Below are 15,398 nucleotides of genomic sequence, written 5' to 3'. Positions count from 1 at the left end.
CGCTGTTTCTGGTTCAAAAGTGGCTTGACCTGGGGAATGCGGCACCTGTAGCCCATTTCCTGCACACGCCTGTACACGGTGGCTCTGGATGTTTCTACTCCAGACTCAGTCCACTGCTTCCGCAGGTCCCCCAAGGTCTGGAATCGGTCCTTCTCCACAATCTTCCTCAGGGTCTGGTCACCTCTTCTCGTTGTGCAGCGTTTTCTGACACACTTTTTCCTTCCCACAGACTTCCCACTGAGGTGCCTTGATACAGCACTCTGGGAACAGCCTATTCGTTCAGAAATTTCTTTCTGTGTCTTACCCTCTTGCTTGAGGGTGTCAATGATGGCCTTCTGGACAGCAGTCAGGTCGGCAGTCGTACCCATGATTGCGGTTTTGAGTAATGAACCAGGCTGGGAGTTTTTAAAAGCCTCAGGAATCTTTTGCAGGTGTTTAGAGTTAATTAGTTGATTCAGATGATTAGGTTAATAGCTCGTTTAGAGAACCTTTTCATGATATGCTAATTTTTTGAGATAGGAATTTTGGGTTTTCATGAGCTGTATGCCAAAATCATCAATATTAAAACAAGAAAAGGCTTGAACTACTTCAGTTGTGTGTAATGAATCTAAAATATATGAAAGTCTAATGTTTATCAGTACATTACAGAAAATAATGAACTTTATCACAATATGCTAATTTTTTTAGAAGGACCTGTATTACATAACTGAGTGCAGCAACTTAACACTGTGCTAAGTCTAACTCACTGCATAATAGCACGCCATAGTAGCAGGTCATAGTAATAGCGCAGCACTCAGGAGCTGGGCCAGGGTCTTTGCTGACAGGTGTCAGCTTTATTATACAGCACTTTGGTCATCGACAGACTGTCTAGATATAGCACCAGGGGCCAGTGTGTGCCATGACTTGTGTGGCCCTTGTTGCCAGGTCGCTCAGCTCACTCTCAGTCCATACCCATCTGATCTGCTGCCAAGTAGCGACTGGTGTTAAAAATGTACAGTTTCATGATTCATTTTTAAATAGATGGTGACAATAAGAAAGAAAAACATTTTTTAATAAATTTTTTCCTCAAAGTACCTTCTGATCAATGTATACCAATAAGAGTTTGTTTTCCATGAGATTTTCTGAATGTTCTTTTTAAATTGACCGTTAGTCCTCAGCATTTTACAACAAACCACTGCTTTATGATGAGCTACAAATGCAGAGAGAGAAAGTGACAGTTTGCTGAGGAGCAATGGTTAAAAATGTAATAAATCTCACTGAAATTTACCTAATATTTAAAGGGGTTTTCTGGATCCATGCTTAGTTAGTTGCTTAACTCATGTATATCTTCCCCATGCCTTTTTAAAATTTGAACTCTGCTGACCCGTTTTCACCATGTAAATGAATCACTCTGTATGCAGCACTTCCTGTTGAGTATCCAACCAAACTCATGATGTACTTCTCCTTTCTCTGTCACAGCTCCAGCACCGCCCCTAACCCAGTTCAGCTGGTTTATAGCTCCTCCCACCCAGCTAGTAGCATAGATACTCCCCTATCACTGCCCCTAACACCCAGCTAGTTTATAGCTCCTCCCTCCCAGCTAGTGATATAGACACTCCCCTATCACTGCCTCTAACAACCATCAGTTTATAGCTCCTCCCACCCAGGTAGTGACATAGACACTCCCCTATCACTGCCCCTAACACCCAGCTGGTTTATAGCTCCTCCCACCCAGATAGTTACATAGACACTCCCCTATCACTGCCCCTAACACCCAGCTAGTGTATAGCTCCTCCCACCCAGCTAGTGACATAGACACTCCCCGCTCAGAATGCATCAGTCTGGCAGCGTTTAGCCTCCGCTCCGCTCAGCAAGCAGACACCCGAACGCTGCTTGCAGCGTTCGGGTGTCTGCCTGGCCGTGCGGAGGCAAGCTGATCCGTCCAGACTTACAATGTAAGTCAATGGGGACGGATCCGTTTGAAGTTGACACAGTATGGCTCAATTTTCAAACAGATCCGTCCCCCATTGACTTTCAATGTAAAGTCTGGACGGATCCGTCTGAAGCTACTTTCACACTTAGAATTTTTTCTACAATATAATGCAGACGGATCCGTTCTGAACGGATCCCAAGTCTGCATTATATGAGCGGATCCATCTGGGCAGACATCAGACGGACCCGCTCTGAACGGTAGTGTGAAAGTAGCTTTTTCTGGGAAAGTGGCGTCCTCCTTGGTCTGCATCCGTGTAACCCAGCAGTGTGCAGTGTCCATTGGATTGTCTGCCTTGAGACATTGCCACCAGCAGAGCCCAGATTCACCAGGATGGCCTTGGTGGTGATCCTTGGATTCTTTTTCACCTCTCTAACTATCCTCCAGGCCAGCACAGGTGTCACTTTTGGCTTCCGACCACGTCCTCTGAGATTTTCCACAGTGCGGAACATCTTGTATTTTTTAATAATACTTTGCACTGTAGCCACTGGAACTTGAAAACCTTTAGAAATGGCCTTGTAGCCCTTTCCTGACTTGTGAGCAGCCACAATGTGCAGCCGCAGGTCCTCACTGAGCTCCTTTGTCTTAGCCATGACTGTCCACAAACCAACTGCAGAAAGCTGCTGTTTTTCACCTGTTGAGTTGATTAAAACAGCTGTTCCCAATTAATCAGGGTAATTAGGATGCTTTAGAACAGCTTGGACTATTTGGAATGGTATAGAACTTTTGATTTTCCCACAGACTGCGACAGTTTTTAAAGGTTATGAATAATTATTTTTCCCACAATAATGCCTCTTGTACATCGTCTTATTATCTTTTGGGAGACACCTATGTCATTTGCCGTCAAAAAATTACTTGCTGGTTGAATAAAAGTAACTTTAAGTCAAAATTTGCCTGGGGTATGAATAATTATGGGCAGCACTGTAGGTCTATTAGTGTCAGCATATGAGATGCATAATAATTGCATACATGGTCTGACTTTTTGACATCAGCATATTCCGGCTGAATATGTATATATTGTATATCTCTGTATATATTCAATATACACTGCCTGTCCAAAATAAAAGAGTCGTCACCAAAAAAAAAAGGTCACGCACTCTAATATTTCTTTGGACCACCTTTAGCTTTGATTATGGCATGCATTAACTGTGGCATTGTTTAGATAAGCTTCTGCAATGTCACAAGATTTATTTCCATCCAGTGTTACATTAATTTTTCAAGATCTTGCATTGATGATGGTAGAGTCTGACTGCTGTGCAAAGCCTTCTCCAGCACATCCCAAAGATTCTCAATGGGGTTAAGGTCTGAACTCTGTGGTTGCCAATCTATGTGTTAAAATGATGTCTCATGCTCCCTGAACCACTCTTTCACAATTTGAGCCCGATGAATCCTGTCATTGTCATCTTGGAATATGCCCGTGCCATCAGGGAAGAACAAATCCATTGATAGAATAACCTGGTCATTCAGTATGTTCAGGTAGTCAGCTGACCTCATTCTTGGAGCACATACTGTTTCTGAACCTAGACCTGACCAACTGCAGCAACCCCAGATCATAGCACTGCTCCCACAGGCTTGTACAGTAGGAACTAGACATGATGGGTGCATCACTTCATCTGCCTCTCTTCTTACCCTGATGCGCCCATCTGGAACAGGGTAAATCTGGACTCATCAGACCACATGACCTTCTTCCATTGCTCCAGAGTTCAATCTTTATGCTCCCTAGCAAATTGAAGCCTTTTTTTCTGTTTTGCCTCACTGATTAGTGGTTTTCTTACGGCTACACAGCTGTTCAGTCCCAATCCCTTGAGTTCCCTTTGCATTGTGCGTGTGGAAATGCTCTTACTTTCACTATTAAACATAGCCCTGAGTTCTACTGTTGTTTTTCTTCGATTTCATTTCAACAAACGCTTAAGTGATTGCCGATCACGTTCATTCAGGATTTTTTTCCCGCCACATTTCTTCCTCAAATACGATGGGTCCCCAATATCCTTCCAGTTTTTAATAATGCTTTGGACAATTCTTAACCCAATTTTAGTAGTTTCTGCAATCTCTTTAGATATTTTCTCTGCTTGATGCATGCCAATGATTTGACCCTTCTCAAACAGACTAACATCTTTTCCACGACCACGAGATATGTCTTTCGACATGGTTGTTTAAGAAATGAGAAGCAACTCATTGCACCAGTTGGGGTTAAATAACTTATTGGCAGCTGAAAGATAATCGCCCATGCAGTAGTTATCCAATAGGAGGCTCATAACTATTTGCTTAGTGAAATCCAGGTGGCGACTTTTTTTTTGGATAGGCAGTGTATCAATAGAGCCGGTCGGGCAGGATAACCTAGTCAAATGGGAAAAACTAATGACCACGTAAGACGACTGCATTGTGTGCTACTAGGCAACAGATGTATAGCTGACTTTGTAAATGGCTGTAAATGATTTTTTGCTTCTGTGTTTTTCTTCTTTATCATTCATACAGATCATAAAACATTCCACAATAATTCTCTATTGCTGAATAGAAAATCTGCATAATAAAACATCATCATTACTGAAACATTGCTGAAATACAACTCCTCTTTCAAAATGTTAATAAAGCAAATAAGATTGTCCAAGAGCAATTACGTGAAGAATATTGCCTAATTGGACATGTTCTTCATTACCATTCAGTGTCAGAGCCATAATAACAATTAACGGGCTTGTAATTTATGCCATTGATAAGTAAAAAAGACAGCTGGATAACTGTGAATGTATGTTTCCAAAAGCTGATCATTTCAAGAAAGAAAAAAAAAGGTAAATTTGGAGCATGATTGCTACATTTCTAAACTGGTGATACTGAAGTACTGATACGTGCTTCAAGCACAGTTAGAGTACAACCTCACAGTGAGGCCAGTGAGGCAATATGCGGGCACCGGCTGTGTGCTCCCCGCATCACTCGAATGGGTCCGCAATTCGGAGCTGCGGTGCGGAACAGAGGCACGGTACCCCACAGAAGCACCACAGAGTGCTTCCGTGGTGTTTCTGTCTGTGCCTCCGCACCGGAAAAAAAATAGAACTTGTTTTATTTTTGTACGGTGCGTGTGGATCACAGACCCATTCAAGCTGAATGGGTCTGGATCGGTCGCGGCTGCTGCACACATGGGGCCCGTGCATTGGGGACCGCAAATTACGGCCTCCAATGCACGGAACGACCGCACAACGGTTGTGATGTGGTTGCAGTGCATACATGCTGTGGTTAAGTACTGCGTGGCCGTACAAGCTGCAGCGGGCTCCAGTTAACTAATTAGGGCTGCACGGTTTAGGCCCCTTTCACACGAGCGTGACGGATTAGGTGCGTTCAGGGTGCGTTCAGTGAAACTCGCACCATTTTGCAAGCAAGTTCAGTCAGTTTTGTCTGCGATGGCGTTCAGATGTTCAGTTTTTTCAGCGTGAATGCAATGCGTTTTGGTGCGTTTTTCACACGCGTGATAAAAAACTGAAGGTTTACAAACAACATCTCCTAGCAACCATCAGTGAAATACGCATTGCATCCGCACTTGCTTCCGGATGCGATGCGTTCTTCACTGAAGCCCCATTCTCTTCTATGGGTCCAGGGCTGCGTGAAAAACGCAGAATATAGAACATGCTGTGTTTTTCACACAACGCAGAACTGATGTTTGAAAAAAATCGCTTATGTACACAGACCCATTGAAATGAATGGGTCAGGATTCAGTGCGGGTGCTATGTGTTCACGTCACGCATTTCATCCGCGCGGAAAACTTGTTCGTGTAAAAGGGGCCTTAGTCCTTCTGCATTGTTCATAGCTGGGCAGTGTTAAGGGTGCTACTCAGCCATCAACCCCTTCCATGTACGTCGGATGTTGGGTTTTTAAAAATGGCGCCGGCTCCGTAGCGGAGCGAGCGCCATAGCTGCCGGGTGCCTACTGTTTCATACAGCAGGCACCCGCAGCTAATGTCTGCATTCAGCGGTAATGATGACCACGAACACTTAACCCATCAGATGCCGTGGTCAAAAGTGAACATCCGAGAAAGCTAGAACCTGGAAGCACGCTTCCAGATCAGACCCAGCGGAGATTGGGGAAAGCGCCCTGTTGTATTAATGATCCGGAGCCTGTACTAGGCTTACAAGCTCATTATTAGTATATCCAAGTTCAAGTCAGTAGGATGCAGCACTGAACTGGGATATAGTGATTTCTGTACAGAATAATGGAATTTGTTCTGATAATTGCAAGTTGTGGTTCACTTAGGGAACTAACAAAAATTTAAAAATAGTTTTGAAAAATATATAAAAAAAAAAGTTTAAATCATCCCTTTTTCCCCAAAATAAAAATAAAAAAACAGCAAAAAAAATTACATCATGGCATTACCACGTGCAAAAACACCCAGACTATTAAAATATAAAAAAAATTATCCCACACTGAGAACGACGTAAAAAAATAAAATGGCTGATTAGCAGTTTTTTTTATCACTTTATCTCCTAAAAAAATTAATAAAAAGTATTGAAAAAGTCACACACCCCAAAATAGTACTATCAAAAACTACAGATCGTCTTGCAAACAATGAGCCGTAGACATAACTGTAAAAAAAAGTAATGGGGGTCAGAATATGGCGATGAAAAGAAAAAAAATACATTTTTTTCAAAAGTTTTATTTTTTTTCAGTATTAAAGCGCAAGAAAAGCTATGCATATGAGGGATTGCCAGATTCATACTAACCTGGAGATTCAAGATCACAAGTCAGTTTTACCAAGTGAACACCATAAAAAAAAACAACTGTAAAACTGTGGAATTTGCTTCCCACTACATCCTATGCAATATTACATTGTGGCACTAGAAAGTACAACTTGTCCCGCAAAAAACAAGCCCTCATACGAAAAAAATAAATAAAATTATGGCTCTGGGAAGGCAGGGAGCGATAAAAGCAAAAATGGAAAATCGCTGCGTCAGGTAAGGGTTAACAATGCCGACTGATTAAACGTTTTGGTCCTTATTAGTTAATTGACTCCCACATAGTACTCAACTGCAGTGCAAGCATGTCATGACTGATTGGATTTATAGAAACATAGAATGTGTCGGCAGATAAGAACCATTTGGCCCATCTAGTCTGCCCAATATACTGAATACTATGGATAGCCCCTGGCCCTATCTTATATGAAGGATGGCCTTATGCCTATCCCATGCATGCTTAAACTCCTTCACTGTATTTGCAGCTACCACTTCTGCAGGAAGGCTATTCCATGCATCCACTACTCTCCCAGTAAAGTAATACTTCCTTATATTACTTTTAAACCTTTGCCCCTCTAATTTAAAACTGTGTCCTCTTGTGGTAGTTTTTCTTCTTTTAAATATTCTCTCCTCTTTTACCTTGTTGATTCCCTTTATGTATTTAAAAGTTTCTATCATATCCCCTCTGTCTCGTCTTTCTTCCAAGCTATACATGTTAAGGTCCTTTAATCTTTCCTGGTAAGTTTTATCCTGCAATCCATGTACTAGTTTAGTAGCTCTTCTCTGAACTCTCTCCAAAGTATCAATATCCTTCTGGAGATATGGTCTTCAGTACTGAGCACAATACTCCAAATGAGGTCTCACTAGTGCTCTGTAGAGCGGCATGAGCACCTCTCTCTTTCTACTGGTAATGCCTCTCCCTATACACCCAAGCATTCTGCTAGCATTACCTGCTGCTCTATGACATTGTCTGCCTACCTTTAAGTCTTCTGAAATAATGACCTCTAAATCCCTTTCCTCAGATACTGAGGTTAGGACTGTATCACTGATTTTATATTCTGCTCTTGGGTTTTTATGCCCCAGGTGCATTATCTTGCACTTATCAACATAAAATTTTAGTTGCCAGATTTTTGACCATTCCTCTAGTTTTCCTAAATCCTTTTCCATTTGGTGTTTCCCTCCAGGAACATCAACCCTGTTACAAATCTTTGTGTCATCAGCAAAAAGACACACCTTACCATCGAGGCCTTCTTCAATTTCGCTGATAAAGATATTAAACAATATGGGTCCCAGAACAGATTCCTGACGTACCCCAACGGTAACAAGACCATGGTCTGAATATACTTCATTGACTACAACCCTTTGTTGTCCGTCCCTCAGCCACTGCCTAATCCATTCAACAATATGGGAGTCCAAGCGCAAAGACTTCAATTTATTGATAAGCCTTCTATGGGGGACAGTATTAAAAGCCTAACGAAAGTCTAGATAAGTGATGTCTACTGCACCTCTGCCATCTATTATTTTAGTCACCCAATCAAATATAATCAATAAGATTAGTTTGACATGATCTCCCTGAAGGAAACCCATGCTGTTTTTCATCTTTCAATACATGGGATTTTAGATGTTCCACAATCCTCTCCTTAAGAATGGTTTCCATTAATTTCCCCAATATTAATGTTAGCCTTACTGGACTATAGTTGCCCGATTCCTCCCTACTTCCTTTCTTGTGAATGGGCACAACATTTGCTAATTTCCAATCTTCTGGGACGACTCCTGTTACCAGTGATTGGTTAAATAAATCTGTTAATGGTTTTTCTAGTACACAGCTAAGCTCTTTTAACCCCTTACGGCAGTGCTTCTCAATTATTTTCTGTCATGCCCCCCCTAGGAAGAAGAAAACATTTCGCGCCCCCCGCGCGACTGTAAATAGTATCATTTGTCTATAAAATTGTTAGAAGTACACCTCTGCCTAACACTGTATCCTTATTAACGTATAAGAGAATAAAAAAAGAAAGAAATGTGGATCGGACACACACTTATGGGGGGATCTGTGGATGACGGACACTTATGGGGGGATCTGTGGATGACGGACACTTATGGGGGGGATCTGTGGATGACGGACACTTATGGGGCATCTGTGGATGACGGACACTTATGGGGGTATCTGTGGATGACGGACACTTATGGGGGGGATCTGTGGATGACGGACACTTATGGGGGGGATCTGTGGATGACGGACACTTATGGGGGGATCTGTGGATGACGGACACTTATGGGGGGGGATCTGTGGCTGGCACTGTTACAGGGGGATCTGTGGCTGGCACTGTTATATATGTGCCATCCACAGACCCCCCACCCCATAACAGTGCCATCCACAGTGCCCCCCCCAGCCCATAACAGTGCCATCCACAGACCCCCACCCCTTAACTGTGCCATCCACAGATTCCGTGTGCCCGCCGCCGCCGTTTAAAGTTATTAAACATGCCCCCCTCACTCATAATAGTACCGTATATCCGAATTTCTTCTGTATAATGCCGGCAGGCGGGCCGGGCGGCCAGCACTTCCCTCAGTGACGTCACTTGTCTGCGCCGCCTGCTTCATTCATAAAGCAGGCGGCGCAGGCACGTCACATCACTGAGGGACGCGTCGGCCGCCCGGCCTGCCTGCCGGCATTATACAGAAGAAATTCGCACACCCCGAAGGCCGGCCCTGAACGAGCCCCCCTTTACGGAGCCTGGCGCCCCCCCTGGGGGGCGCGCCCCACTATTTGAGAAGCACTGCCTTACGGACACATGACGTACCGATGCGGCATGTTTCCCGAGTCCTTAAGGACACATGACGTACCGGTACGTCATGTGTTGTTCCGATCACCGCCGCCCGGTGGGCGGTGATCGGAACAAGGTGCCTGCTCAAATCATTGAGCAGGCACCTCGGCTAAATGCGCAAGGGGGTCCCGTGACTCCCCCGTGTCGGCGATCGCCACAAACCGCAGGTCAATTCAGACCTGCGGTTTGTGGCTTTTTATGGTGCGGCGGCGGCAGCAGTGCCATCGGTTCCCCATGGGGCTGTGGGGGGGACACGATGACATGGAAGGGGGTATCTGTGGATGACGGACACTTATGGGGGGATCTGTGGATGACGGACACTTATGGGGGGGATCTGTGGATGACGGACACTTATGGGGGGGATCTGTGGATGACGGACACTTATGGGGGGGGATCTGTGGCTGGCACTGTTACAGGGGGATCTGTGGCTGGCACTGTTATATATGTGCCATCCACAGACCCCCCACCCCATAACAGTGCCATCCACAGTGCCCCCCCAGCCCATAACAGTGCCATCCACAGACCCCCACCCCTTAACTGTGCCATCCACAGATTCCGTGTGCCCGCCGCCGCCGTTTAAAGTTATTAAACATGCCCCCCTCACTCATAATAGTACCGTATATCCGAATTTCTTCTGTATAATGCCGGCAGGCGGGCCGGGCGGCCAGCACTTCCCTCAGTGACGTCACTTGTCTGCGCCGCCTGCTTCATTCATAAAGCAGGCGGCGCAGGCACGTCACATCACTGAGGGACGCGCCGGCCGCCCGGCCTGCCTGCCGGCATTATACAGAAGAAATTCGCACACCCCGAAGGCCGGCCCTGAACGAGCCCCCCTTTACGGAGCCTGGCGCCCCCCCTGGGGGGCGCGCCCCACTATTTGAGAAGCACTGCCTTACGGACACATGACGTACCGATACGGCATGTTTCCCGAGTCCTTAAGGACACATGACGTACAGGTACGTCATGTGTTGTTCCGATCACCGCCGCCCGGCGGGCGGTGATCGGAACAAGGTGCCTGCTCAAATCATTGAGCAGGCACCTCGGCTAAATGCGCAAGGGGGTCCCGTGACTCCCCCGTGTCGGCGATCGCCACAAACCGCAGGTCAATTCAGACCTGCGGTTTGTGGCTTTTTATGGTGCGGTGGCGGCAGCAGTGCCATCGGTTCCCCATGGGGCTGTGGGGGGGACCCGATGGCATGGAAGGCAGCGTGATGCCTTTCTGAGGCATCTGCGCTGCCTTCCGGTGAAGAGCCTGTGAGATCCAGCCCCATGGATCTCACAGGCCCCGGAAGCTGTATTACTCATACAGCCAATGCATTCCAATACAGTAGTATTGGAATGCATTGTAAAGGAATATACCCCCAAAAGTTCAAGTCCCAAAGTGGGACAAAAAAAAAGTGGAAAAAAAAGTTGAAAAAATAAAGTTTTCCCCCTAAAAAATTAAAAGTTTCAAGTAAAAATAAACAAAAACGTCATTTTCCCCAAATAAAGTTAAAAAAAATTGGTACAAAAATAGGGGGAAAAAAAGTATACATATTAGGTATCGCCGCGTCCGTATCGACTGGCTCTTTAAACATATCACATGACCTAACCCCTCAGATGAACACCGTAAAAAATAAAAACTGCTAAATAAACAATTTTTTTGTCACCTTACATCACAAAAAGTACAACAGCAAGCGATCAAAAACAGCTATTTCTTGTTATCTTGCCTCACAAAAAGTGTAATATAGAGCAACCAAAAATTATATGTACCCTAAACTAGTACCAACAATACTGCCACCCTATCGCATAGTTTCTAAAATGGGGCCACTTTTTTGGAGTTTCTACTCTAGGGGTGCATCAGGGGGGCTTCAAATGGGACATGGTGTCAAAAAAACCAGTCCAGCAAAACCTGCCTTCCAAAAACCGTATGGCATTCCTTTCCTTCTGCGCCCTGCCGTGTGTCCGTACAGTGGTTTACGACCACATATGGGGTGTTTCTGTAAACTACAGAATCAGGGACATAAATTTTGAGTTTGGTTTGGCTGTTAACCCTTGCTTTGTAACCGGAAAAAAATTATTAAAATGGAAAATCTGCCCAAAAAGTGAAATTTTGAAATTGTATCTCTATTTTCCATTAATTCTGGTGGAACACCTAAAGGGTTAACGACGTTTGTAAAATCTGTTTTGAATACCTAGAGGGGTGTAGTTTCTTAGATGGGGTCACTTTTATAGAGTTTCTACTTTAGGGGTGCATCAGGGGGGCTTTAAATGGGACATGGTGTCAAAAAAACCAGTCCAGCAAAACATGCCTTCCAAAAAACGTATGGCATTCCTTTCCTTCTGAGCCCTGCCGTGTGCCCGTACAGCGGTTTACGACCACATATGGGGTGTTTCTGTAAACTACAGAATCAGGGCCATAAATATTGTGTTTGCTTTGGCTGTTAACCCTTGCTTTGTAACCGGAAAAAAATTATTAAAATGGAAAATCTGCCAAAAAAGTGAAATTTTGAAATTGTATCTCTATTTTCCATCAATTCTTGTGGAACACCTAAAGGGTTAACAAAGTTTGTAAAATCAGTTTTGAATACCTTGAGAGGTGTAGTTTATAGAATGGGGTCATTTTTGGGTGGTTTCTATTATGTAAGCCTCGCAAAAAATGGCCTGGTCCTTAAGGTGAAATAGGGCTGAGTCCTTAAGGGGTTAATAGCTTTGGGTGTATCCCATCAGGCCCCTGAGACTTATTTGTATTCATTTTAGACAGCTGACTTAGAACCTCTTCCTCTGTAAAGACACATGTATCAAAAGATTCATTAGTTTTCCTCCCTAACTGAGGTCCTTTTCCTTCATTTTCCTTTGTACAAACTGAACAGAAGTATTCATTGAGGTAGTCAGCTAGTTCTTTATCTTCTTCCATATACCTTCCTTCTTTTGTTTTTAATTTGGTAATTCCTTGTTTTAATTTCCTTTTTTCATTTATGTATCTGAAGAATGTCTTATCACCTTTTTTCACTGACTGAGCTAATTTCTCTTATGCCTGTGCTTTAGAAGCTCTTATAACTTGTTTGGCCTCTCTCTGCCTAATCTTATAAATTTCCCTGTCATCCTCTTTTTTTTTTTTATAATGACTAAATGCTATCTTTTTGTTTTTAATGATTTTGGCCATTTCTGCTGAGTACCACAGTTGTCTCTTCCTTTTTTTGCTTTTACTGACAAGCCTAATGCAATTATCTGTTGCCTTCAATAGTGCCACTTTTAAGTGGACTCCATTGAAACTGTTCGAGTCTGATAGGGACTCGTATACCACTACCCTAATTTTAGAAAAGTCAGTTTTTCTAAAATCTAAAACTTTTGTTTTTGTGTGGTGTGACTCAGTCACTGTACTTATAGTAAACCACACTGACTGGTGATCACTAGATTTCAAGCTTTCCCCTACAGTAATATCAGATATCAAATTCCCATTTGTGAATACTAAATCTAAAATGGCCTCCTTCCGGGTTGGCTCCTCAACTACTTGCTGTAGAGATAATCCCAGTAGGGAATTTAGAATATCTGTACTCCTGGCAGAACTAGCTATTTTGGTTTTCCAGTTTACATCAGGAAGATTAAAGTCTCCCATAATGATAACTTCCCCTTTCAATGTCATTTTAGCTATTTCCTCAACTAGTAGATCATCTAACTCTTTGACTTGTCAAGGTGGTCTATATATCACACCTACACGAGTTACCTTATGATTATGAAGCTGCAACGTAACCCAAACTGACTCTAAATTGGTCTCGCTAACTTGTATTATATTAGATTTTATGCTATCTTTCACATACAAGGTCACCCCTCCTCCTTTTTTGCCTTCTCTGTCTTTCCTATATAGAGAGAACCCTGGTATTGGTATATCCCAGTCATTACTCTCATTAAACCATGTCTCAGTAACAGACACTAAATTTATATTCTCAGATGCCATTATAGACTCAAGTTCATTGATCTTATTCCCTAAATTGCGAGCATTTGTAGACAAGACTCTGAGCTTGTCATTTCTTAACCTATGTGCTACTGGCATCTTCTGGCATTGTTCCGAGGGGCAGTCGGACCGATGGATTATCACCCTTTTGCCCCCCTTTCCTAGTTTAAATGCTCCTTAGCAAATACTTTGAGCTGTTCACTGAGGACATTCATTCCCTTGAGAGAAAGATGCAAACCATCTTTCTTGTACAGTTCTTTTCCTTTCCACCTAGAGCTAACATGAGACACAAAGCCAAACCCTTGGTTCAGACACCATTCACCAAGCCATACATTGAATTCCTTAATGCGCATCTGCCTGTCATGCTGAAGGTTATGCACAGGCAAAACTGCAGAGAATGAAACAGTCGATGCAACCTCCCTTATATCATTACCAAGTGTGTGAAAAGCTTCCTTCACCTTTGAAACCTCATTGCATGCCAGATCATTTATCCTAAGATGGACAATAACATCCACCTCCCTTTCCTGGTTTGCTTGCTTAACAATATTAAGGATATGTCGTCTGTCCCTGCTAGCGGTAGCACCAGGGAGACATCTCATAAAACCATTTTCCTCAAGCTTCACACCTCTTATGATAGAATCGCCCACCAACAGCTGCTTACTATCAGTCCTCACTGATTTTTTGTCTTTGGCTATAGTCTTGCATACCTTAGGCATAGGAGATGATTGTTCCTCACCCACTGTGCCTGAGCCATCCTTCATGTTGCTCTTGCACTCTGAAAGTGCTGCAAATGAATTATGGAGAGCCACAGACTGTGGGACATGTCTTCTATCAACAACTCTAAGTCTACCAGAACCTACAGTAACCCATCTTCCATTTCTAGGGGGGCTCTGTGGCAGTGGCATTGCAACATTCCCAGCCTAAGTTTGTTTAACAGTTAATTTACAAATCTCCGATTTAAAAAATGCAATTCCCTGCTGCATTACGGAGAGCTGTCTACAGATCAGACAGCATCCAAACCTCCGAAGAGTGGAACATGAAATAAAAGCACAACAATTCCTGCACAGAACCAGGTCTGCCATTTTAAAGCGAAGAAAGATTTTAAACAAACAATCTTACTTTTTTAGATGGTATGCGCCTCCAGATTACCTTCTGAATAGCTCTAGTGCACTTAGAAATGCTGCACTTTGAGAATGATGCAAGCTATAATTAGGCAAGCTAATACTATGTTGCTATATACAGGTCCATAAATATTGAGACATTAACACAATTGTAACATTTTTGGCTCTATACACCACCACAATGGATTTGAAATGAAACTAACAATATGTGCTTTAACTGCAGAATGTCAGCTTTAATTTGAGGGTATTTACATCCAAATCAGGTGAACGGTGTAGGAATTACAACAGTTTGCATATGCGCCTCCCACTTGTTAAGGAACAAAAAGTAATGGGACAATTGGCTTCTCAGCTGTTCCAAGGCCAGGTGTGTGTTATTCCCTCTTTATCCCAATTACAATGAGCAGATAAAAGGTCTGGAGTTAATTTCAAGTGTGCTATTTGCATTTGGAATCAGTTGCTGTCAACTCTCAAGATGAGATCCAAAGAGCTGTCACTATCAGTGAAGCAAGCCATCATTAGGCTGAAAAAAAAAAAAAAAAACATCAGACAGATAGCAAAAACATTAGGCGTGACCAAAACAACTGTTTGGAACATTCTTAAAAAGAAGGAATGCACCAGTGAGCTCAGCAACACCAAAAGACCCGGAAGACCACGGAAAAGAACTGTGGTGGATGACTGAAGAATTCTTTCCCTGGTGAAGAAAGCACCCTTCACAACAGTTGCCCAGATCAAGAACACTCTCCAGGAGGTAGGTGTATGTGTGTCAAAGTCAACAATCAAGAGAAGACTTCACCAGAGTGAATACAGAGGGTTCACCACAAGATGTAAACCATT

Source organism: Bufo bufo, chromosome 1 (genome assembly GCF_905171765.1).
Source record: "Bufo bufo chromosome 1, aBufBuf1.1, whole genome shotgun sequence".
Classification (NCBI taxonomy): domain Eukaryota; kingdom Metazoa; phylum Chordata; class Amphibia; order Anura; family Bufonidae; genus Bufo; species Bufo bufo.
The sequence above is the reverse complement of the archived record's forward strand: the minus strand, read 5'-3'. Positions refer to the sequence as shown.